The 20,390-nt window shown below is 39.4% G+C and overlaps 1 protein-coding gene across 2 annotated transcripts in view; it reads right to left on the reverse strand.

The window, feature by feature from the left end:
• Nucleotides 1-20,390, reverse strand: part of ENOX1 (ecto-NOX disulfide-thiol exchanger 1) — a 573,843-nt gene that overhangs the window by 147,452 nt on the left and 406,001 nt on the right. The gene's annotated exons all lie outside the window — the stretch shown is intronic.

Consider the following 20,390-nt stretch of genomic DNA (forward strand, 5'->3'; position numbering starts at 1 on the left):
GCAAAACAAAGAGTGATTACAATTACTATGGCTGGGTTAGATACATGCAGGCATAAAATTAGCTATATACATTTCTGGATTCTATTGGATAATTGCACTTTCTTCCTATAATTTAGTCAACAAAGAATTGACCCACCCTTTTGAAATCTTTATGCCCTGTATTACACACACACACACACACACACACACACACAAACTTGAAAATAGAAAGTGTGCAAAACAAATGGGTTTTCCAGCTTTGTGTGTGTGTGTGTGTGTGATAATGAAGCAAGTGATTTCAAAGGTGGCATACAGACACTAATAAGTAAGACCTTTCTAACAGCAGGGGCTATGAAAATACTGTACTGAGTAGCCACAAGGGGATCCTGTTCATGAGGGTTTCCCTGTTGGCAGAAAAGTCTCACGGGTGGCGTGAAAATGTTCCCAGGTAGACAGGCCAGGATAGATCATGGTGCCCTCCTCTACTCTGCAAGGATGAAACTTCCTTCTTGTCTCATACCATCCTATCTTCTTCTCCCTCCTCATCTTACATCATTTCCAGTCTTCCTTCCTGCCCGCCACCCCTGCCCCCGACAACCCCTTTGTACAGTTCTCCTGTACAGCCTGTGCCTTAGGCCTCCGCATGGCCTCACTCTTCGCTTACCTGTGCTGAAAGGCTGGAGGAGCCCAGAAGCAGATGTAAGAATAACCACACGCTTTGTTTACTAAGAAGCTCCAGAGAATACAGAAGGTCTAGCAAAAGCGTTTCCTTTCTGGGAAAAGGTTTACAGATTCCGCCAGCTACTTTGGACATTTCCACTCCTCCTCTGGGCTGAACAGAATAAACAATGTGATTCTGATCTATAACCCCAAGAGGACTGCTGTCCCATTTATTAAAAACTCCATTTAATTTCATAGTGTATCAGTGTGACTTCAGTAAAAGGAGGATTTTTTTTAAAAGAAAAGAACCCTAAATATAAATGACAAATAAGCATTTTCTTTCAAAGTAGTCACCCTGACATTCTAGGTACTTCCTCTACAATTATGGCTCTCAGTTTCTTCATCTGTAATATGGTACTGTTTGACTGGATTATCTCTTGGAGTGCTAGAATTCCAAGACTCCAGGATTCCATGCTGATGTTGCTCAGTACAAACTGACACACAAAAGACTTAAAGTTTTATAAGTGACAGAGATGACTCTGTTTATTCTGTCAATCATCAGAAAGTTTCACAAGTATGATTTCCATTTTACAGAAAAGAAAGTAAGGCTTAAAGTGCTTAAGTAAAACTTCTAACATTCCAAATCAAACAGATGGCAGAGTCAGAATGAGGGCCCAGGTCTTTGCCTCAGTATTTAAACACGTATTAAATGTAACTATTTCAAAGTTTCCATCTAGAATGACCCAACATGATTACTCATCTAATACATGCCACTACTTCTTAAAATGTACTTTACCCTTAAAAAAATCAAGATGGGTCCTGCCAATCAATTCTAAAGAAGTTCCAGAACAGAATGGTTTTCAACATCATCATCATTAAAATAACATATTGGCCTCCAAGGTGAATATATTAGAAAAAGAAATATTGGCAATGGGAATATTGGCATGCTTGTGCTTTTATTTAATCTCATTCCATACATCGGCTTCATCTGTTTCTTTCCTGGCCTGGCCCTCGCTATTATTTGCCAACACAGGATGATTTAAGGCTGAAACCACTCAGGACTGCAAACCCTGAAATGAGAGCCCTGTGAATTATAATCAGCAGATGTTTCCCACAAATGAGAAGAGAAGCCCAGTGCTTGCATTCTCTTTAGTTGTTAACAGACTTCTGTTTTCTTTCTGAAGGCTAAGTAAATAAATATATGTCCAGAAATGGGGACAGAAGATACCACTCTTGTACAACGTATTTTAATATACAGCAAGAGTTGCTTTGCTTTTTTCTGAGACATCAGTATGAGGAGACTATGAGGTTTAATGAAATCTGCATGGCAAGTGCAGTAGCTTGAAAAGAGCTTAGAAAGGAATTAACACTAAATTATGTTGGACTTGAAAGGATTGGAGATTCAGTATTTGAGAGGAGAAAGTAAGGAAGGATTAGACTTTAAGAAAAAAAAGAACCCATTACTTTTTTAACAATATATGTAAAGATGGAAATTGTTTTCTCTAACAGCACAGGAGCATATGATGTACTCGCTCATTAAAGCAAACGCACAAACTGAAAATCGAGGAAGACACAAACACAGGAAGACAAAGGGGAGAAGGCAGCGCAACCCGAAGAGTCAGTTCCATGCCCTGTTAGGAAAAGCTGCCCCTGTGAGCTTCAGAGATAATGAGTTGTAATTCTACTCAGCGCAAAGAGGAGGACTGCTTAAATCACAGCAAGAAAGAATCCAATTACGTATACAGTAGAACTTTATTATCAAAACTGTACTGAAACGACAGGAAGGAAGGGTTATTCATCACAGACCGTGGCCCTGTCTGGCTCCTCTCTGTGTTGCCGGCTCCAAGCAGAGAGTGGCCACAGCCAAGGCTCGGCAAAGGTTTCTTTTTGGTTGTCTGTTCCCAGTTGGACGAGATGAAAACAAACAAAAAAAAATCCTGTTTACTGATTCACAGGCCAGTGTTTTATCAATTGGATGAGCATTTTTCAGAAGGCAGGTTGGGGCTTTGTGTTCAGGATTTTAGAGGCATGGCAGTTGAATTAATTAAAGCACTCATTCATTTGAATTAAAGCATTCATTCAGCATTTCCTGGGCACGTATGACTGCCAGGATCTGCAGTTACAGAGGTAACAGTAGTAAGTTCCCCACTTGAGTTTGAGGAGAGGATAAAGGATGGGAACCAAACTCAGCAAAAGAGTTGGGACACATGAGCTGAGGCTCAGAGGACACAGAGAGAGTCCAGGAAGGGAATTGCTGGGAGAGAGCCTGGTAGGCCTGGGGAATTCCAAACAATTTTTCATGGCTCTTTCATGGTGTGCATCTGGCAGTGTGGCCACAATGTCTGGAGAGACTGCAGGAATTAGATCAGATCAGAGGGACCCCGCTGTTCAAGCTAGTGAATTTCAACTTTGCTCTCCCTGGAACTCAGAGTCAGAAATGCACCCTGCCAGGCCAGGGCTCCAGTGCCTGGGCCGCCCTTCCTCACTTCTTCTCTCTTTGTCTGCTGCCCGCTAGCCATGCCTTGCTCCTTTTCTGCCCTTTCTAGTCAATGCCTCAGTTAAGAGTCTCATATCTGAGATGAGAACTAGATTTCATTTGAAAGAAAGGCAGTTGAGGCCTCTTGCCAGGCAAGGCTGGGCATACTAACTAGGTTAGGTGTGGGCAGGGAGGAGGGACAGAGAGAAGTTGTCAGTACTAGGAACAAGTCTGGTCTGGAAGGAAGAACATAGTGTTTTAAGAAAATAATAAGAGAAAGAGGCGGTAATCAGGCTAAATGGCTGCATTACAGGTGTAGTCCTGGGCTGAGGGTGTCCTGACAAAGTGGCTGAACACAGAGATTATTAGCACAGATAAAACACAGGTCCAGGTGGGGCGGCTGCCCAGAGGACTCTGTCTACAGGTCACAGGGCCTGCACCCCCTGGTCCAGGGTTCAGACCCAGCCCAGGGGAAATAAAATTTGCAGGAACATCATGGAGTCACAAGTTGAGAAATACTAGGCCAACTGGCAGGTTACCTAAGCCAGGATTCAGGCAGGAGAAGCAAGATAGGATTCAAACAACAAAATAGAAGCCTGGGGTTTGGGGAAGGAGATAGACCCCTCAGTTATCAGATATGGAGCACAGGTCACAGCCTGACCAGCATAAAGCCTGCTTGGATGCTGAGTCTTAGAATGCAGGGCTCCAGAGCCCCCTTCCTCCTGCCTGATGCCAGATGGACCTTCAAGTCCAGGGACAGAGTAAGTGTGTGGGGACAGGTCCCAGGAGTTGTGCAGGGCACAGAGACAGGCTGGAAGGGCTCTAACAAACATGCAATTGTGCTGCTTCTTTTTCCAGAATTATTGGGTTAAAATTACTGACCTATCATCACTCTGCAGAGAAGCCACGTGATACCTGAAGACATTCTGTTTACAAGAAGTTTCCAGTGGAGAAACTTTTTCAGAAGTCTCCTATTGCAATTGACAAGTCTTGTTGTTCTATAATGTCATTAAATTTGTGAACTATTAAAGTAATGCTCTTTTTCATTCCATGTTTTCTTTTTTCAAGCATTCTTAAAAAACTGTTTTGTGAACAGCAGAGGAAAAGTGAACATTTTAAAAAAGGTGATCTTAAAGTCAAGGGATCTGGCACAGCTGGATGACCTAAGGCTGACCAGCTTTTTTTTTTTTTGACACGAGTGTTGCACTGTCATCCAGGCTGGAGTACAATGGCACAATCTCGGCTCACTGCAAGCTCCGCCTCCCGGGTTCATGCCATTCTCCTGCCTCAGCCTCCCGAGTAGCTGGGACTACAGGCGCCTGCCACCATGCCTGGCTAATTTTTTTTGTATTTTTAGTAGAGACGGGGTTTCACCGTGTTAGCCAGGATGGTCTCGATCTCCTGACCTCGTGATCTGCCTGCCTTGGCCTCCCAAAGTGCTGGGATTACAGGCATAAGCCACTGCACCTGGCCAGCTGACTGGCTTTTTAACCTCTCTGGGCTTCAGTGCTTCACCAGGGGAAGGAGAACATGAGTACTAGATAGACATACTGGTCTTCATGGTCATCCAAGAAGAACACCTGGGTGAAGGCAGTATATCAAAGTGTGGAGACTTCAAGTCTGCAGTCATGCACTGGCTGTATGACTTTGGGAAATTTAACTAATCATTCTAAGCCTCATTTATAATATCTGTAAAATGAAGAGAATAATATTTACCTTTTAATGTTCTTGTGAAGATTAAATGGGATTAATAAAACAAAACCAAAGTGTTCAGCATAATGTCCAGCACATGGTAAATATTCAATAAATGGTAGCAATTACATACAGCATTAATAAATATATTAATATTATATAGAATATTTACATAACCTTATATAAATATGTTAGTAACATAGCAGACACACAATCATAATGACGATTAAAAAGTCTTTCATTTGACAAACATATGAGTGCCTACTAGGTGTTGAGTGTTTTGCTAGGTACTCTGCATTCAAAGACATTGCAATGTCCTTCCTTCACAGATGTGGAAATCTAGTGACTGAAACAACTTAGCAGAAAATACCAATACAGTAATGACACTTATTTTGAGACATTTAAATAAAGGGTGCTATGAAAACACTGAAAAGGGGACATCTAAACCAGTCTGGGATAGGGTTTGTAAGAGTTGACTTGTGTCCCCCCTAAAGATATGTTAAAAGTCCTAATCCCCCATACCTATGACTGTGACTTTATTTAGAAATACTGCGTTTGCAGATGTAATCAAGATAAGATTAGGTCATACTGGATTAGGGTAGGCATGATCTAATATGACTGCTGTCCTTATAAGATGAGGAGAAAAGACACAGACACACAGGGAGAATGCAATGTGATGACTGGAGAGATGCACCTGCAAGTCAAGGATTACCCAGGATAGCCGGCAAACACCAGAAGCTAAGAGAAAGACATGAAACTGATTCTTCCCTGGATCCTTCAGTGAGAACAAGTCCCTGCCAACAGCTTAATTTCAGACTTTTGGCCCCCAGAACTGCAAGACAATATGTTTCTGTTATTTTAAGCCACCCAGTTTGTGGTACTTTGATACAGCAGCCCTACCTAGAAAACAAATGGGGTTGAGGGTGGGGGGTGGGGTGGGTGCCAGGGGAGTGTCAGGGAAGGAATCCTGGAGGGGGTGACAGCTGACCAGGTTCTTGAAAAGGATGACATCTGAATATGCAATGGGCATGTAAAAAGGTATCCCCAAAATACACTTATTGGGATCATAAATACAAAGATATTTCTAAATGTTCTCTTAGGAGAAATGTTCAAAACCAGTCTCCTGGAAGCAGAATAGCTCTTAGGTTTTCCCTTTGTGAAATAAACAAACTCTGAAGATGGTTACATATTTGTTAAGAACAAATTAACCACACAGATTATGTTAACATAACAGAATACTTTATAAGGTGAGTGAATGCCTACAAACTAGATCTTTAAGAAAGTGAAACTGAAAATGCTTTTGTAATCTTTCCAAAGAGTTTCAAAGGCAGTGAGGTATGTTTTTCATTTAAACCTAAGATGTGTATCCAGAGTGAGTTCCTGGTGCCTGCCGTGCACACTTTATAAACAAAGACTTCGTTCCATCAATAAAACCCTCTGTCTCCTTTGACCAGTATGCAACGCTGGCAGAACTGAGGAATGTAGCTGTCAACAGCTATTCTAAGTATTGTTGACTTGGGTGAGGAGATTTGTTCCATGTTTGAAAATATGACATGACACGAAGCAAAGAGAATTTCAAAACTCCTGACCAAAGCTGGTACAGAGAAAAACTGACTGCTCAAAGAACTCCATCAGATCTTTCCAGCAATCTGTGCATGGAGCGTGCACTTGAAAAGCAAGTGTGTTTTGAGTGAGCAGGAGGTAAGAGCTCATCAAAGGTTCTGTAAAATTCACTCACACTGCGGGCCAGGAACTCAAGGGCAGAGCGGTTTCTGTGCAGAGGACTGGGCTGACACAGTCAGAGCAAGCTGCTCCATGTTTTCTGGACCTGCTGAAACACACTCTTAAGACACAGTGGGCCTCACAGCTGAGCCATGAAAACCATGCTGGCATATGACAACCAGGTGTGGAGGGGTTCATTTTTAAAAGCAGGCAATGGACACTGGCCCTAACCAAAGATTAGGAAATTTCAAAGCTGAAAGCAACCTGGGCATTACCTAGTCCTACCATCTTGATTTAGAGATGAGAAAGTGGATGCCCAGAGAAGCGAAGTGATTTGCCCAAAGTTACACAGCTAGTTAAGAGGAGAGCCGGAATTAGAATCAAGAGTCCTGCTGCATCTTCACTGTGCACCTGAGTTCTCTGTCTCTCCAGCATGCCTTCCTTTGGATGCCTCTAGTGACACTGCACTCACTAGCTCCTGACATTGCCCATTCTTTTTTTTAACAGTTTTCAAAGTAAGAAATTTATCCCTAATATGTTGACTTCGGACTTGATAACCTGTAGTTAAATCCATTGTCTTTATTCAGTACTCCTGGGTTCCTGTAACAAGTCTGATTCTCTTTCCCACTGTTCCTGGTCAAATCCATAAAGAAAGCACACAACAATACCTGAATCTTCTCCCATTCAGCCTCAGCACCCTCTTCCTTCAGTCCTTCCATGAACTAAAATCCACCTTTTCTGACATCTAAAAATTCTAAAAATCCACCTTTTCTGAGGTCCAGGGTTATCCACAGAAAGAGACCAGGAAGAAGCTGATCAACCTATTAATGGTGGTCTCTATCTTTCTTAGTTCTGAACTTGTATGTATAAATTTTACTAAGTTGTTATGTTACGATTAAAAAGTAATGGTCATGTTTACTCCTTGCTTTGTGACAGGCCTGTGCTGAAAGCTTCATGTCATCTCATGTCATCTTTTTGGCAGTCCCATCACAAAGTTGACAAATGCTAAGTGACCTCATTCTACTAAAACACACACGTCTTGTCTCTCTGCAGAAGGATACTCTCATGCAACTTTGAAGTTGACATTTTGAAACTAAATGAAGGATTTTGCATTTTCCATTCAATTTTCCAAAATCTGTCTTCTTAGTTCTCCTCCTGTCTTGAATTTCTCCTCCCTTGTCCTCAATAGCTATAATGGCTAGACAACCCTCTCTTAAAGTTCCTGTTCCTTCTAATTCACCAGCAAATTTCTTCTTGCAGGACAGATTCAGCCACAGAGGGCAAGGAGATCCTCCTGTTGCCACATTTGGAAGGTGAACCATTAGCTGCCTTCCTGGCAGATGCCTACTGGGGGTGTGGAGCTTGGAGGTGACACATGGTGCATGTCCTCCTCCACTTCCTCCCTCTGTCCAGGTAGTTGTTGTTTTGCTCTCACCACAGCATTATTTCTGTTCTTTCCCCTCTCTACCTTCACCCCTTGGTGTGCACCAGGTTCCCTGCACCCTCAGGTTTGTGAACTGTAGCACGTGCTTACAGAAATATCTTCTTGGGCTGGGCGTGGTGGCTCATGCCTGTAATCCCAGCACTTTGGGAGGCCGAGGCAGGTGGATCACGAAGTCCAGAGATCGAGACCATCCTGGCTAACACGGTGAAACCCCATCTCTACTAAAAGTATAAAAAATTAGCTGGGAGTGGTGGCGGGCACCTGTAGTCCCAGCTACTCGGGAGGCTGAGGCAAGAGAATGGCATGAACCTGGGAGGCAGAGCTTGCAGTGAGCCGAGATCGCGCCACTGCAGTCCAGCCTGGGCGACAGAGCGAGACTCCACCTCAAGAAAAAAAAAAAAATCTTCTTAAGCAAATCTTCTTAGACTCCTTCCCCAACACTGATTTCTTCTGAATCCTCTGTTGTAAATTTCCAGTTTTACGGGCCATTGCCAGGTCTCAGGGATGTACACGGGGTTACCGTCAATTCCTTAGGCTGGAAGCTCATGTGTACTAAGTTATTTTCCCTGCTCCCTCTCACTCATTTCTCCATCTTGTCTGAATGTACTCCACAGCAAACTGCTTACAGGATTCTGGGCATCTGTCCTACTCTACTCCTCTTAGACACTTTTGGGTTAAGTAATTTTAGGGCTTGGTTGTTTCTTTTAATGGCACCACTCCTCTCAGTCCTGGTTTAAAACCTCTATAGGTAACCACATCTAGTGACCTGCCAAACCCTTTCAGATGGAGCCACCTTAGAAAGGATTTCTATATCATTGTCTTTTTTGTTCCCATTGCTAATTTAGGTCCTCATTAGCTCTCATCTGGAGTACTGCAAAGGACTCTTTTTGTCCCCACAAACTGTAGCTTCTATATCCCCCGTGTCCCCACTCCCTCCTGCCCTTCCTCCCTCTGCCTCCTCCCTGCATGCCCTTCTCACACCCCTGGAACTGGGATCAGCCAGCGATGCACACGGGGGAACCATGAGAACAGGCCCTAATTGGGGCCTCTAAATTACTTCTTTCAGACTTCTTTTCACATCCCTATCTCATTAGCGGATGATTAATTTTCTTTCTGTACGATGTTATGTGACTTTGTACAGCAGGACTGTTATATAATGATAGGGAGGGAGAAAAGGACTGAATTGGCTCTTGGTGTTCTCTGCTTTGTCCTAGCTGACAAGCTTACGGTGCGGGAGCAGCCAGTAGGGGCAAAAAATTATTAAATCTTGAGAAATATTTTTGAACATTCAGTCAAGCCCCTAAAAAGTCGCTAATTTTTATACATCCACTTCTATCTTTCTGAGGAGTGGGGACACTCCAAATATATGTTGAAAGACTAAATAAATTATAATTTCTTTCTGGAATTCAATGCCTCCTTGCTCTATAGAACTTCCTCTTTATTTGAAGTCAGGTAATAGCCTGGTGACACCATATAGATATAAAGCCCACTATAGTCAGTATTTATAACAGCAGAGATGGTAATTCACAGCATGTAAATGTCTTTATAGGAAACTTCCCTTTGAAACCTGCATCTTTCTGAGGCAATATGCAAGTGTTAACCTTTTGATTTTATTTATCAACCTTCATTTCTGTTTACAAAGGCATGTGAGAGATAGGTAACGTCTCATAAATTTTAAAAAGAACAAAGAAAAACATTCAATATTTAGTTTCAAAGAAAACATTCACATCATATTATTTTAAGCAATTTATGTAGGTTTCAATTTAAACTTACTGCTTGAAGGGACTGAAACAACACAGAACTGGTCTCTTTAAATAATATCAGTATATAGCTGTAGACTGGGAGAGACAAAAATAGAGCCTGTTTTAAAGGTAAACACATCATGAATGTTCCTAAAGGGAACTGCAAATTGTGTGTGGTTTGTAAATCATAGACTGATCTAATATCAATTTAATTTTTCTACTAGACTATGTGGGCAAGGAGAACGGGTAACATAACTATCACTTATCTCAGAGTCCAACATGGCTCTTGGCATATAGTATCCTCTTCAACAAGTATCAGTTAAATGAATGAAAGAAATTATAAAATTTACAGAATTTACAGAGTTCATCCTAAAGAGACAAGACATTGTTGAATCCACAATGTCACAACATAAATTCATATATGATTCTAAGCAAATGACATGTGGTATTCTTTCTATTTGTCTTATTAAGTGAATAGTAAGAGCCATGAGGGTTCTTGTTAGTTATTCCTTTATTATAGTTGGAAAATTATGGTGATGATGACTTACATTTCACAGATAATGAGGCTAAGAGGCACAAGGAATGAGGGTGTGTTCACAGAATAAATGGACAGAATTGGTCTTTGAATGTTTGTTAATATGGCATCTGGAAGGCAGACCTCATGCTTCCCTTCCCTTCTAGCTACAAGAACCCAGACCTGAAATCAAAGGATAACACAGAGGGGCAGCTGGGTAAGTATGGTCTCATCTAAATCCACACAAGGTCATCTCATACCATTCAGCTTGGGAGTGCTTGAAAAATTCAGGACAGGAACAGGGACAGGAGAGGACATCATAATCCCATGCCTCAGGGGAATACTACAACCTAACAGGAACATAACTGAAAGGCAAGCTAACCAAAACAAGTTTACAAAAGAGGCAAAAATAAAATTTCACTCATCTGCTATTAAAATTTTAAATAGGAAGCATAAACCATATGAAATAAACTCAATCTTCACTTCTATATTATGGTGAATTAGTGAATTAAGGGAAAAAGAGAAAATACAGGAACTGTAGATTCTGAGTAGAGATTAGAAATAAAAGGAAGAAATAAAGTTGAAGATGGAAAGAAAGGAAGTAAGTCAGAGGGAGAGGCAGCAGCAGACAGATGGAGGGACCATCCGAGTTCTAGTTCAAGGGTAGACTAACAGAAACTGTGCCTCGGTTCTTCATCTGCAAAAAAAAAAAAAAGGACTAAAAAGAGTATTTACCCTGACAGCATTGTTCTGAGGATTAGTATTACGAATTAAAATATGTACAAGGCTTCAAAGACTACCTGGTACAGAGTAAGCACTCAACACATATTACTATCACTTTGATAAACATTATATCATTTGTGTGTGTGAGTGTATGCATGTGTATATTAGAGTGTATATGTGCTACAAGACTGCTTTCATGTCCTTCCTTTAAAAAAAAAAGCATATCCTACTTCTCGGTGGCTTTTTAAGTTCATGTTTTATTATCTGTCCTAACTTCTTTGGGTGGAAACCAGAAGGCCTTCTAGGAAAACAACTGAGGAGACAGTGCCATATAGTTTCTCTACAAAAGAAACTTCTCCAAGGGAAATCAGAAACCTCCTCTTCCTTCTCCCCCAGGACCTAAGATATTTTTCATGCCTGGAAATGAGAGTTGCAGCGTTGGGACCTGTTTCCTCTCTGCTTTTTCTGCCGGGAAGATTAGGTGTTGTACCCGACACACCAACTGCACTTGTTCCTATGTTTGGCATACCCACTTTCCCCTTAAACTGAGTTTTCCCTTTGTAATTCTATTTTATTCATCCAAATGATTATGTCTATTTTGAGCTTTTTTACCCACACACATACACATACACACACGCGTGCATACACACACACACACGTGTCTTTTTAATAAATTAAAACTGAGCAGCACCAGACTTTTAAAAATACTTCATTACATCCGAGGCCCTGGCCAGATTTACTTATTTACATGTTGTTTTGCATTTTAATTTAGAAAGCACCAATGCCAACCCATACTCCCCCATAGCTTGCCATTTCTGACAGCATCCTGAGTAATTCCAGGGGCGAATTTTTCAGAGGGAATAATTTAACTAACAAATTGCCATTTAAAACTAATTTATCCTTTTGAGCTGAGTGCAGTATACTTGGAGGAGCATTCCTTAATGACTTGTTTGGATAATGTTTTTCTCCACAGTGTTGATCCCTCAACATTAGAAACTCAGAGAGTTAATTCCTCACATGAAAAACATACCCCAAACTTTTCTTCTGGAAAGGTCAAGATCAAAAGCAGAGACTATCCCCCAGATTTTTCATTTTCTCCCTTCCCTTCCCCTCCCTTGCCTTCCCTTCCCTTCCCTCCCCTCCCTTCCCCTTCCCTCCCCTCCTTTCCTTTCCTTTCTTTCGCAGAGACTATCCCCCAGATTTTTCATTTTCTTTCCTTCCTCCCTCCCTCCCTCCCTTTCTTTCCTTCCTTCCTTCCTTCTTAATCTTTCTTTTATCTTTTCTTTTCTTTTTTTTTTTTTTGGAAACAGGGTCTCATTCTGTCACCCAGGCTGGAGTGCAGCAGCTCCATCACAGCTCATTGCAGCCTCAACCTCCTGGGCTGGAGCAATTTTCCTGCCTCAGCCTCCCAAATAGCTGGGACTACAGGTGTGTGCCACCACACTTGGCTAATCTGTATATTTTTTGTAGAGATGGGGTTTCACCATGTTGCCCAGGTTGGTCTCAAACTCCTGGGCTCAAGTGATCCTCCTGCCTCAGCCTCCCAAATGTTGGGATTACGGGCATGAGCCACTGTGCCCAGAAAGGATTTTTCATTTTCAATTAAGTATTTTCTGCCCAGTTATAACTTCAAAGAACGTTAGGTACTTCATTCAGGGGTCTATATTTCATTCTTATTCACAGGAGCATCTAGTTTTGAATTGTTACTATGCTTTTATGCAGTGCTATATTTTCAAAATCCTTTTTTAGTCATTTAAAAAGCTGGTCCTCATTATATCTCCACCAGATTCTTCCCCCTCCACAGATGAAAAAGGAAGTTGAGGTTTGGCAGACTGAAGACATCTGCCCACAGTGTCACTGGAATCACAGGGAAATAGGGTGTGGTTCACGCTATCCTGCTGGGGATGAGAATCTACTTGTTTGTAGTCTCCAGGGTGGTAAAGAGCAGAGGGGGAGAAGCAGGATGCACAGTATTCAGGGTTTAGCTGAATGTCAAGTTCAGCTTCCTCATCTCAGATGTGAGGCTGCAACCTGCCTACTTACTTCACGTTGTTATTATGAGTGCCAAACTGTATGATGGACGTTTATGTGCCAGCAATTTACAAACAAGCAATCAATACACAAATGTAAATTATAGTCTGTATTTTTTCCTATTTTGGTGGCTTCTGAGACTCTACAATGGTGCCAAGTGCCCACCTTGTCCAGAAAGAGAATTCAATATATTCAGTGTATTACTGTGTTTTAACAAGTATACAGAAGTGTGACAGGTGAGAGGGACAGAGGGAGAAAAAGAAGGGGGCGGGGGGAGGAGTGAGAGAGAGAGAGATAGTGTCTATGTATGTGTCTATCCTCGATGCTTGCAATCCATGGTTCTCAGCAGAACTGTGCCATTCTCCATGTTAGGGTCAGCCAGTTTTTATAGTTGGAAAAACTGAGAAGCAGAGTGGCATAATGCCCTAGGTCCTTCTAAGATATTTGCTCATTCAACATGTATTAATTACGTACAAGTTTGCTAGGCAAGACGCTGGGGGCATAGAGGTAAGTCAGGATCCCTGGCCCTAAGGTGCCCCCAGTCCATGGTGATGCAGATACCTGGGCACATAGCTGTGTTAGAAAGTGGCAGTGTTATTAGCAAGGCACACAAAGTACCTATATCATCATCCTGAAAAGAGCCTGACCATACTCTGAATTGTATGTGGACTTCCTCAGTGAAAGTATCTATCTAGCTAAGCCACTGTATCCCCAAAGCCAAGCACAGAGCATTTTGTAAATACATACCCAGGTCAGAGAGTGGCTACCCCATGGGCCCCAGCCACACTTTCAATAGCAGTCATTTTTCCTGCATTTATCAAAAGACATTTTGGGGGCAGAGGATTGTTTGGTGTTGTATTATTTATCTTTATCTATATTATTATTTACCTTTCTCCTCTTCCTAACACAGGAACATTCCAGATCGGTAGGCCTCTTGCAAGCTGACTCTATACCAAAAGTGCACACGTTGTGGAAGACTGAGGTTATAAAGGATAAATCTGTCACAGAGACAGAGTACAAGGGCTGGCTAATCTATATTTGCTTGTTGTAACTGAACAGGGAATTTACATTTGCCAGAAGAGCAGAAAAGAAATATTAGCTTGGGCATTCATGCCCTTATTCAATTATTTTTTTTTACTATAACCAAAACAGATCTTCATGTTTTTTCAAATACATTTGGTCAGTCAGTCAAAAGAATTTGAAAAGCATATCACAAGTATTTAACTTCCTTCTATCAGAGAGTGATGGGACAGAGACATGAGGGAAGTGAATCATTTCAGCATAAAGCTTTTGTTAAACAGAGCTAAGTTAAACTGAACTAAAATAGAATAAATTGGATGTATGAAGTGTGTATTATGGGAACTTATCCTGGGACCTCTTCTGTTCAGTGTCTTTTCTTGATGTCTTGAACAAAGATCGCTATAATACCCTCACTAAATACTCACCATCATCAAGTACTTGTGTTGAAGGCATGTCAGGTGCTAAGAACACAGAAAGGTTGAAGACAAGTGTTTAGGCTTCATGCTTCAAGAGGGACAGGAACTTTCAGAGTAAATTAAAGTGACAAAAAAGTACTTTAAGTTATTGAAAACCTTGCTAAAATGAAATTAAAGAGCTGAAACTCTACCCAGAGTTGCATGACTGACACAGTCACAGTAGATTATAACAGAAAGTCATACTGTAAGAGGTAAATCCTAATTCCACAGGATAATGTCAGAGAAATCAGGTCCTATAAAGCATCCCTCACACTGTTCCCCTTGGCCACCATCTGTCAAGAAGTGGTACCAGGCCAGCTCTTGTTATTACCATAAGAAGCAGAGAGATATGAGTTTGGAGGATCCAGGTCAGATGGACTCCCACCAACCTCTTCCAATTGAAATCTGGGCACTTCTACCCTGGCCTCACCCCTCCACACCTTGCTTGGCTGGCCTGCCTTGCACTGGCCTCACCTGTGACCATGCACACCAGCTACCTCTTGGACAGACTTTATACCAGCCTGACCAGAAGGTTTTCTTAGCTATGATGCTCACTGCCCAATTTTTCCTTTTGTCCCTGCTATAGTTTGTATTATAAATTTCATGGTTAGAAATTTAATGTTGCCAAGCATTAAGAGGTGAGGCTTTTCAAAGGTGACTAGGCTATGAGGGAGGTTATGCCCTCATGAAGGGATTGATGCTTTTACCATGGTAGTGGATTAGTTATTGCAGGATTGGGTTAGTTATTGTGAGAGCGGGCTCCTGATAAAAAGATAAGGTCAGTCCCCACTCTCTCTCTGTCTCACATGCTTACTTGCTTTTCTGCTTTCTACCATGGAATGATGCAACAAGAAGGCCGTCACCAGATGGCTGAGCAGATGCTGGCACCATGCCCTTGGACTTCCCAATCTCTAGAACCATAAGCCAAATACATCTCTTTTCTTTATAAATTACCCAGTCTGTGGTACTCTGTTATAGCAGCATAAATGAACTAAGATACTCCCCACCTCACATTTGTGATTGTTTTGGATCGCTTTCCCACGAACAAAACTCCTAGATATGATCCCTTTTTTTCTTGAGTGAATTACCCCTCTGAGTAAAAATCTAGCTGTTGGGACTCCAGATGAATTGTGGAAGAAGGTATGGGAAAAGGTAGAGTAATTATTTTAACCAAGTATTATAAGTGCCAGGCAAGGTGCTAGGCATTTTTGCATACCTTATTTAATTTTATCTTCAGGACAACAATGCAAGGGAAGTTAAGATATGGAGAAAGCCAAGTGTCAGCTAGAAGCAGAAGAGTAGGAACTCACACTCAGATCAGTTCTATTGCAAAGCTTTTTTTGTCTTACCAGGGCTGTCAATGATAAAACCCTAAATTGGATGGATTATAGGGTCTGGCCAGAACACAGGACAAGATGGACCTTTAGCTGGTAAACACCAGTATGGCCATATCACAGTTTTAGGCCAGCATCTGTTCTGCTTGGTCAGTGCCCAAGACCTATCATTTGTTAAATATTTAGGCATCATTGTTGCCCATATCAAAATGAAATGTTTGGCAAATACCAAATGTTTGACTTTTACTCTGGCAAGGAGAGAGTAACAGTGACTGGATATGTTCTCCCACCTGAAACAACTAAAAAGCCAGATAAAGTATATGAAACATGGTTTTCAGATACTGGGCATGAGGTAATGCAAGACAATGATTCACGAAAGAAGTAAAACAAACAAAGTGAGCCATATGATTGCCCCAGCTTATTGCCAGGAGAGTTTCCGGGCTATAGCACAGGGAAGAGGAACTCTGGAAAAGTCTGACAGTCTCTCTGAGTAAAGAAATAGTTGGTAGTTTAGGATGGCAGCTTAGAGTTCATAGGGTAAAGTACCAGAGAGAAGAGAATAGCACAGATGTGTGCACACAAACACATCTCTCCTTGGAGATATAAAGCAAGTCTTGAGTTGAGAACTAATCAGTGTATGTGTGTGATAAAACTACACTAAGCTGAAGAAAGAAACACCCACAAGGTTTAGAAAGAATAATCCACAGAGATTACAAAAGACTATTCTCATCAGTTAGAGTAGAAAAGCCTCATAATTCATAAGGTTATTGGGTAGAATACTCAGAATGGTATCACCTTTGTAGTAGGACAAAACTAGCCCTAGACAAAAAGCTGCCGTGATCTCTCATAACAAAACTCAAAAGCAAGCCTCAAAAGGTTCAACTGCTTCCCAGTAACTTAAATGGGTCCTAAAATAAACTTCACAGATATGAGAATACAAAAATACCCAGCACCTAACAAGGTAAAATTCACAATGTCTGGTAACCAATGAAAAATTACCAGGTATGACAGGATAATTCCAAAACCTCTGAATATACTATTTTACATGTCAAAGGAATTAAGGATACAGATGGCATTAAGATTGCTAATCAGCTAACTTTATGACAGATTACTCTGGATTATTGATGGGGGCACAATATAATCACAAGAGTCCTAAAAAGGGGAAGAGGGAGGCAGAAGAGAAGGTTGGAGTAATTTGATGTACGAAGAATTCAACCCTCCATTACCAGTTTTGAAGATGGAAGAGAGCAATGAGCCAAAAAACATAGGCAACATCTAGAGGATGGAAAAGGCAAAAAAATAGATTCTCCTCTGGAGCCTCCAGAAAGAAATGCAGCCCCAATGACATCTTGATTTTAGCCCAGTGAGATTTGCATGAGATTTCCAACCACAGTACTACAAGATAATAAATTTGTGTTGTTTTTAAGCCACTAAGTTTGTGGCTACTTGTTATAGCAATAGTAAAAAATGAATAAAAAGAGAAATTACATACCAGGCATACAAAGAAGCAGGAAAATGTGACCAATAATAATGAGAAAAATAAAACAGTAGAACAAAAAAATAAATAACACATAGATGACAGAATTAGTAGACAAAAATATTAAATATTCATAACTGTGTTCCATGTGTTCAAGAAGGCAGAAGGAAGATTTAACATATTAAATAGAGAGATGGAAGATTAAAAACAGACTCAGAATCTGCTTGCAGGGATGAGAAGTACAATGTATGAGATAAAAAATATACTGTATGAAATTAACAGCAGATTAGATGATTTATTTAAAAAGTTAGTAAACTCAAAGAAAAGCAATAGAAACTATTCAAATGAAACATGGAGAAAAAAGACAACAACAAAACGAACAGAACATAAAAGGGCTGTGGGACAACTGCAAGGAGTCTAATATATTTGTAATTAAATTACTTGAAGAGGGTGGGGCAAGAACAAATATTTGAACAAATAATGGCTGAAGATTATCCAAATTTGATAGAAACTATAAGCTCACAGATCTAAGAAACTCGAGAATAGAAGGCACAAGAAACATGATAAAAGTATATGAGGGCACATCATAATGAAGTTACTTAAAATCAATGATAAAGACAAACTCTTAAGAGCATCCAGGAAAAAAAGACATATTACATACAGAGGAACTAAGATAAAAATAAGAGTATATTTCTTGTTGGAAACAATGTAAGCCAGAAGACACTAGAATAGCACCTTTAAAGAACTGAAATAAAAAAAAAATCTTTTCTTTAACTTTTTCTTTACCCAGTGAAAATATCTTTCAAAATGAAAGTGACAGAAAGACTTTTTCTGACATAATAAGCTGAAACAATCCATCACCAGCAGATCTACACCATAAGAAATATTAAAAAGGAATTCCTCTAGGCAGAGAAAAATGATGAGCTGTAAATCTTGATCTACACAATGGAATAAAGAATATCGGAAATGGCAAATATATGGTTGAATAGAAAAAAACAATTTTTTACTTATTTTTGAACTCTTTAAAAAATAATTGCCTGAAAAGAGCAAAAATACTCACAATGTATTCTGGGTTTATGATATATATAGAAGTAAAATATATGACAGCAAACATAATACAAAAGTATATAGTTCTTACAATATATATGAAGAGATAAGCCAACAAAGGAGATAAAATTGAAATCATAAAGATACTAAATCCAAAAGGTGGCAGACAAATAGAAAATTGGAATAAAAAACAGGATAAATAAAATCAATTATTAAGATTGATTTTAACCCAATCACACTGATAATCATATTAAATATAAACAGTCTAAAAAATATCCAAAGGCAGAGATCAATCCAATATATCATATTGGATATAAAAACTATATGCTACTTATAAGAAACTCACTTTTAATACGAAGTCATAAATAAGTTTAAAATAAAAGGACTGAAAAAAATACACCATGCTAACATTAATGAAAAGAAAGCTGGAAAGGGGGCATGCTAATATTAGGAAAAGTGAATTTCAGATAAAAAATATAATTATGGATGAGTCATTTCATAATGATAAAGAGGTCAATTTAACAAGAAAATATAACAATCCCAAATATTTATTCACTGAATAACAGAACTTCAACATATATGAAATAAAAACTAATAAAATGGAAAGTTGAAGTAGATGAATCCACAATTAACAGTCAGAAATTTCAACAACCCTCTCTTAATAATTGCTAGAACAAGTACATAGAAAATCAGTAAGGATATAAAAATCTAAATAATATCAACCAATTTGACCTAACTGACATCTATGGAGTACTTCACCGAACAAAACCAGAAAACACATTCTTCTCAAGATTACATGGGTATATTTACCAAGATTGGCCATATTCTGGGCATAAACCAAACCTTAATAAAATTACAAAAACACAAATCATATAAAGTGTATTCTGAGACCACAATAGTATTAAATTATAAAATAGTGATGAAAAATATCCAGAGAGTCACCAAATAATTAGAAAATAAATAACACATTTCTGAATAGCCTATAGGTCAAACAAGAAACCAAAAGGGAAATTTAGAAGTATTGTGAATTAAAATAAAAATTCATGATATGCAGCTAAAACAGTACTTTAAAAATGTTTAAGGCACTAAATGCTTATATTAGAAAAGAAGAAAGGTCTTACATCAATGACCATGGCTTCTATCTTATAAAAAAAAAAAAAACCTTAAAAAAAAAAGAGCAAATTGAGCCTGAAATAAGCAGAAAAAAAAAATAAGAACAGGAATTAGTGACATAGAAAAACTATAGAGAAAATCAATGAAACCAAATGCTAGTTCTTTGTGAAGATCAATGAAATTGATAAGCCTCCAGCCAGCCTTAGGCAGGAAAGCAGAGAAGATACAAACTGCTAATATTAGACATAAAGAATGTAACATAACTACAGTTCCCATACATAAATATCAAGGTATATTACAAAAATTGTATGTCAATAAATTTAACAACTTGGAATAGATTTCTTGAAAAACACAAATTACCAAAGCTCATTGAAAGAAAAATAAATAATCTATATAGCCCTGTATCTATTAAAGAAGTAGACTTTGTAGTTACAATTATTCCCACAAGGAAACTTCATGCCTAGATGACTTTGCTAGAGAATCCTACTCTAGTAGAAGTTAAATCTTAAGGAAAAAATAATACTAATTCTACACAAACTCTTCCAGAAAATTAAAGAAAAGGGTATACCTTCCAATTTGCTTTATGATTCCAGCATTACTTTTGTTACTTAAATCAGATAAAAACATTAGAAGAAAGAAAAACTATAGACAATATTCAGCATGAACTTTGATGCAAAATTCTAAACAAAATTTTAGCAAATTGAATATAGTATAATGAATAATACATCATGACTGAGTAGAGTTTATCCCAGAGATACAAGGTTGGTTTAACATTAAAAAGTAATTCATGTAATTTACCAAAGTAGTAGACTAAAAAAGAAAAACACACACACACGATCATCTCAATAGATGCAGAAAAAGCATCTGATGAAAATCTGACATCCATTCTCTCAGTAAACTAAAAATCAAAGGAAATTTCCTCAGTAAAGGTTATGTACTTTAAAACTACACATATGATCAT

The sequence above is a fragment of the Gorilla gorilla genome, chromosome 14, assembly GCF_029281585.2.
Source record: "Gorilla gorilla gorilla isolate KB3781 chromosome 14, NHGRI_mGorGor1-v2.1_pri, whole genome shotgun sequence".
NCBI lineage: Eukaryota > Metazoa > Chordata > Mammalia > Primates > Hominidae > Gorilla > Gorilla gorilla.